We start from the raw sequence: 6455 nt of genomic DNA, 5'->3' as shown, positions 1-6455 counted from the left end.
CTTAGCAGGGTCTCGGCCCTGGCCACCAGCAGAGTGATCAGGCCATGGCCTTCCTTGCTCAGACCCCTCCATGGCTCCCCTCTCACACTCAAGGGAACAGCCGGGGTCAGTGTGGTGGCCTGCCAGGCCCTGGCCTACCTCCCCAAACCGTCGCCCCCCGTGGTTTCCGTTGCCCCACCACACTGGCCATCCTGCAGCTCTTGGCTCTGCTGGGCCCCCTGCAGCCCCAGGACCTGTCACTTCTGCCCAGATCTGGGTCAGGCGTCTTTGCCATCCGCTCCCTCCAGAACCTGCACCTGCTTATTTTCCCAGTGCTGAGCATCTGGTGACCTTACTGCATACATGTCTGCCCCTCCAGGGTTCCTGCCAGCTCTGTTCACAGACAGCCCCCCTCCCCGCAGCAGCCTTGTGCTCCAGGCACTGAACAGGACACCTCCAACCTGGGCTTTCAGCATTCATCCTCCCTGCTTGGGGGCGGGCCCAGGACCTGGCCGGGCCAATCAGACCAGGTCTGATTCCAGAGCGCCCTGGGTGCAGGGCCCCGCCTGGACCCTGTGCCCTGAGGGGCCACTGAGGCCCTCCGAGGGCTGCTCCGAGGATGCCAGGCAGCCATCTGAATGAAGCTCCAAGAGCCGTGCCCGGCAGGAAGTGACACGGGCTCACTATTGTCGTTACTCAGTCAAGGGGCCCAGGGCTACATTACTCTCGTTAGCACATCTGTGTGTCCAAGGCTGACCCTGCACCAGACAGCGTGGGGAGCCAGGCAGGGGCTGGGCACGACGGCAAGGAAGAAGGCCTCCTGCCCTGGACGGGGCAGTCACGTCCCCCGGTGACCTCTGGGCCCACGTCTCAGATTCCAGAGTTTGGGCCCAGATGCAGCGGGGCTCTGGCTGACGGGAGGCCCCCTGCCATGGTGGGGGAGCTGCGTCTGTGCAGGTGGCTCGGCAGGTGTCCTGTGAGGGGACGCCCCCAGCCAGGGCTGTACTTGTCGCCTGACCACTATGGCTAGGCCTGGGGAGGCAGCACACACTAGGATGCTCCTTTCTTCTGAAAACAGAAGTCTTGTTTGCCTCCTGCTTTTCCCAGCAGACGGGCCCCGCTGTCAGAAGCCAGTGCCCGCAGCTGCGGCCGGAGCTCTGAGATGAGGCTCGTCCACTCCGGGGGAGGGGGGCGCTCTGCACAGCGGTCAGGCTTCCAACAAGGGAGGTCACGGAGGTGTCTCCTCAGGGCAGGGAAGGCGGGGATCAAAGCGCGGGCTCATTCAAGGAGGGGTGACTGTGGAAGACTCCCGTACGTGACAGCTACCTACAGGCACCTCCCGCTGAAACTCCCACTGGTGCTGGGGCTCGGCTGCCCGTCCCCCTCCCCCATGGAGGCAGGAGGTGCTCAGGAACTGGGCCTTCGGATGTTATTAGGCGCTAACTTCTGCATTTGTGAGGAGGAGCCTGGTCAGTGCTGGGCATTGTCCCCCCACACACAATTGTAACATGCCCGGGGGCTCTGCCAGGTGAGTCACCGCAGCCAAGGAGGCTGAGGCCGGGCCGGTCTCCCCGGAAGGCTCCTCAGTGCAGGCCGGCACACAGCCGCTCCTCAGGCCCTCCGGAGGCAGCCGGTCCAGTATGCCGTAAGGGTTACGACAGGGAAAGACGGTTCACTCAGCCGCACTGTCAGTGACCCTCGCCAGATGGGTCGAGTCCCCCGCACTTCCGATGATCATCCTGGTTCCTTGTGGGGTTCAGTTCAGTTCAGTCGCTCAGTCGTGCCTGACTCTTTGCGACCCCATGAATCGCAGCACGCCAGGCCTCCCTGTCCATCACCAACTCCCGGAGTTCACTCAGACTCATGTCCATTGAGTCGGTGATGCCATCCAACCATCTCATCCGCTGTCGTCCCCTTCTCCTCCTGCCGGCAATCCCTCCCACCATCAGGGTCTTTTCCAATGAGTCAACTCTTCACGTGAGGTGGCCAAAGTACTGGAGTTTCAGCTTTAGCATCAGTCCTTCCAATGAACATTCAGGACTGATCTCCTTTAGGATGGACTGGTTGGTTCTCCTTGCAGTCCAAGGGACTCTCAAGAGTCTTCTCCAACACCACAGTTCAAAGGTATCAATTCTTTGGTGCTCAGCTTTCTTCATAGTCCAACTCTCACATCCATAGATGACCACTGGAAACACCATAGCCTTGACTAGACGGACCTTTGTTGGCAAAGTAATGTCTCTGCTTTTTAATATGCTATCTAGGTTGGTCCTAACTTTCCTTCCAAGGAGTAAGTGTCTTTTAATTTCATGGCTGCAGTCACCATCTGCAGTGATTTTGGAGCCCCCCAAAAATAAAGTCTGACACTGTTCCCACTGTTTCCCCATCTATTTCCCATGAAGTGATGGGACCAGATGCCATGATGTTAGTTTTCTGAATGTTGAGCTTTAAGCCAACTTTTTCACTCTCCTCTTTCACTTTCAGCAAAAGGCTTTTTAATTCCTCACTTTCTGCCATAAGTGTGGTGTCATCTGCATATCTGAGGTTATTGATATTTCTCCCGGCAACCTTGATTCCAGCTTGTGCTTCTTCCAGCCCAGTGTTGGGGGGCAGCAAATATGAGCAATTAAAAAACCAGTGTCTACAAACAGCACCCAATGACCAACCTAGATAGCATATTAAAAAGCAGAGACATTACTTTACCAACAAAAGTCTGTCTAGTCAAGGCTATGGTTTATCCAGTAGTCATGTATGGATGTGAGAGCTGGACCATAAAGAAGGCTGAGCACTGAAGAATTGGTGCTTTTGAACTGTGGTGTTGGAGAAGACTCTTGAGAGTCCCTTGGACTGCCAAGGAGATCCAACCAGTCCAACCTAAAGGAGATCAGTCCTGAATGTTCATTGGAAGGACTGGTGCTAAAGCTGAAAGTCCAGTACTTTGGCCACCTCATGCAAAGAGTTGACTCATTGGAAAAGACCCTGATGCTGGGAGGGTTTGGGGGCAGGAGGAGAAGTGGACGACAGAGGGTGAGATGGCTGGATGGCATCACAAACTCGAAGGACATGAGTTTGAGCAAGCTCTGGGAGTAGTTGGTGACGGACAGGGAGGCCTGCTGTGCTGCCGTCTATGGGGTGGCAGAGAGTTGGACACGACTGAGCGATTAGACTGAACAAACAGCACCCACACACAGAGGGGGAGAGAGACAATGTTATTTGACTTTTTAATTCAGAACAGAAGCATTAAATCTTATCAGAGATGTTTTCTGGGAAGAGCAGAATAAAATATATCACTGAGATAACTTTTATTCTGTAATTATTTAAAAGTCTATCAAAATATTTAAATATGGCTGACAGAATCATCTTAAAACCACCTAATTTTTTTAAACTGAGCATACGAATTTAGAGCCAAATTCGTGTGTGTGCTCAGTCATGTCTGACTCTTTGTGACCCCCTGGACTGTAGCCCATCAGGCTTCTCTGTCCATGGGATTCTCTAGGCAAGAATACTGGAGTGGGTTGCCATTTCCTCCTCCAGGGGATTTTTCCAACCCAGGGATTGAACCTGGGGCCTCCTGCATTGCAGGTGGAGTCTTTACCACTAGCGCCACATGTAAATAAATGTAATTAAAATTTACTTGATAAACAAGGACTTACTATAATGGGAAATAATAAAAGAATACAGGTATACATATATGTATGCATAGTCGAATCACTTTGCTGTATACCTGAAACTAACACAGCATTCGAAATCAACTGGACTTCAATAAAAATTTTATTTGCATTTATTTGTGACCTAAAGTAACATTTAACATAGTCATTTCATTTTAAATGTTTAAGAACTGAAGAAAGAGGAAAATAGCACTGGCATTTCTCGTTAATTCACTCAGCATTTAAGAACCTAGCAATACAGTTCACACCATTAGTCAAGTAGCCACTTGGCATTAAATTATTACAAAAAGACAACATACAGTTACTGCATTCCAACCACGCTTAAGACCCGCGTTGCTAAAGCCTCTCGAGTCCCCACTGTCTAACTGCCACGTGATTTCTGTCAAGTGCAAATGCCTGGAGGCCCACTCGGGACTCTGGGCACCAGGACTGGGGGTGCTCTGCACCGTGCCCCCCCCCGCCGCCGGCCTCCTGTCACGGGGGTGTCAAGACACCCGTCGTCCCCTCCCCACCCCCAGCCCAGGACGCGGCCACTGTGGGCGCTGCTGCTTCAGATGGTTCTCAAAGCAAACTTGCTTTTCACAATTTTTAATTACAAAGCCTAAGAACCACACACGCTTTTTGTCTGAATACAGAACATGCTTTTGGCTCATCCTGAAGCCACTCTTTATTTGGTGATGGTGGGTCTCAGCTTCGGTGTGTGGGCTCTCTGCCAGGGGTGCAGGCTTCTCTGATGAAGTGCATGTGCTTTTCTCCACTGTGACGAAGTCACTCTTGAAGCATCCTGGGAAGCATGGGGGCAGCAGCATCTCCTGGCCCCAGCCCCCAGGGGCTCAGGCGGGACCAGAGCCTCAGTCTCTGCCCGGCCCCGCATCGCCCCGCCACCCCGAGGCCCCAGCAGCCCTGGCAGTCGGGCTTTCTCCAGTGTGGAGGCCCACGGGGCCCGTTCCTGGAGACCTCTGGCTCCTACCTGTGACTTGCCCCTGACCCTTGCCCAGAGCTTACCTGACTAAGGTTCTGTCCCTTGGAACCTCAGGAGGCCTGCCCCGAGGAGGCAGGTTACGACCCACGCAGCAAGAGCTGTAGAGGGAAGGCGTTCTTGGACGAAACCAATACAGGGCGTGGGTCACCGGCCACCAGCTGAAGCCCAGAGTGCGCCTGCTCAGTGAGCCCATAGATCCGCTGTCGGGAGGTCCAGGCTAACCGCCGCGACCTCAGCATCTCAGGGTGTCTCAGGACACACCCGCGTCTGCACGGCCACTCACCAGCCCACAGGTGACCATTCTCAAGCTCTCCCTCAGTCTTCACAGAGATGGGAACTCATAACAAGAGGGATCTTTTAACTGTTTGCAACTGGTTACTATGAAAAGACACCCTCCAAAATCCCTAAAAATTGATGCACAAAAGGAATTAGAAACCATACCACTGGAAGTTGCTGGGAGATTATGTTCAGTTGGCAAGTCGTGTCTGACTCTTTGTGACCCCGTGGACTGCAGCACGCCAAGCTTCCTGTCCCTCACCATCCCCTGGAGTTTGCCCAAGTTCCTATCCATTGAATCGGTGATGCCATCCAACCATCTCATCCTCTGCTGCCCTCTTCTGTCTTCAATCTTTCCCATTTAAGACTTAAATAATTTGAAAGCCAGTCAATGAGTCTGACTGGATGGGAGCAAGAATTAAAAGCCAGAGAACGAAAAAAAAAAAAAAAAGCCGAAGAACAGTTCACCCCTCCAGGCTCGCTCACGTGGAACCAGGGCCCTGCCTGGCCCCCTAACCCTGCTGCTGTCTCTCTGCAGACCGGCGGTGTCACCGGGCTGGCAACGGGCTGTGTTGTGCGGTGGCGTGATGAGTGAGATGGGGTTATTCCTGGGAGGCCTGGTGTTTCAGGCTGCTTGGTGCACGTGCTCCGCTCCGTGGGGGCCTCTGCAGACACTGGGTTAAAAGCCCACGGAGCTGACGGACCGTGAAGACTCACCTGGCACCTTGACATTCCCACGTCCGCCCGTGGGGCCCTTAGCAGCCTGGGGTACACGGGGGCGGATGTGTGTGCTTCCCCTGGTCTCCGGAATTTCGCCTTGGAGACCATCTTCAGTGGCAATTAGTAAGCTACAAGAAACCTAGCCTGTCGACCGCTGTCACGCCTCATTTTGGGACAAAAACCTCTGCCTTTCGGTAAAATCCAGATGTCTTGTCTGTCCTTGAGGACAGCCCCCCGCCCACCGCCACGGCTCCAGGACACAGCACAGAGGGAGCCTCATCATTTTATAACCACATAACCCTACTTCTAACAATACTGCTTTCACAAGGATTGAAAGAAAGGGAATGACCCATAGCAATCTGCTCTGGAAAACCTGGGGAACAGGCTCTGCCTCACCGGGGTAAACGGAGAAAACTCCGAGGCACCCCTTTGGGCCCCTGGGGTCTGTGCAACTCCCAGGACAGCTGCGTGTCTTCAGGGCCTGGAACCGGGATTGCAGTCTCCAGGCCCCACTGGTTGGGGAGGCCATGGTGACACCACACCCAGCCTCCAGATCATCCCTGTCAGTGGAGTCAAATGTCTGCGTGAAAGTTTGTAACATTTTTATGCTGCTCCCTTCCAAACTGTGCGTGCACCCTCAGCTGTGTCTGACTCTCTGCGACCCCATGGACTACAGCCCGGGGGCTCTTCTGTCCATGGGATTCTCCAGGCAAAAATACTAGAACAGGTTGCCATTTCCTTCGCCAGGAAAGCCTCCCAGCCCAGGGATCAAACGTGCGCCCTCTGCATTAGAGGTTGACTCCTTTACCACTGAGCCACCTGGGAAGCCCTCT

Source organism: Capricornis sumatraensis, chromosome 19 (genome assembly GCF_032405125.1).
Source record: "Capricornis sumatraensis isolate serow.1 chromosome 19, serow.2, whole genome shotgun sequence".
Taxonomy (NCBI): Eukaryota; Metazoa; Chordata; class Mammalia; order Artiodactyla; family Bovidae; genus Capricornis; species Capricornis sumatraensis.
Note: the sequence above shows the minus strand (reverse complement) of the source record.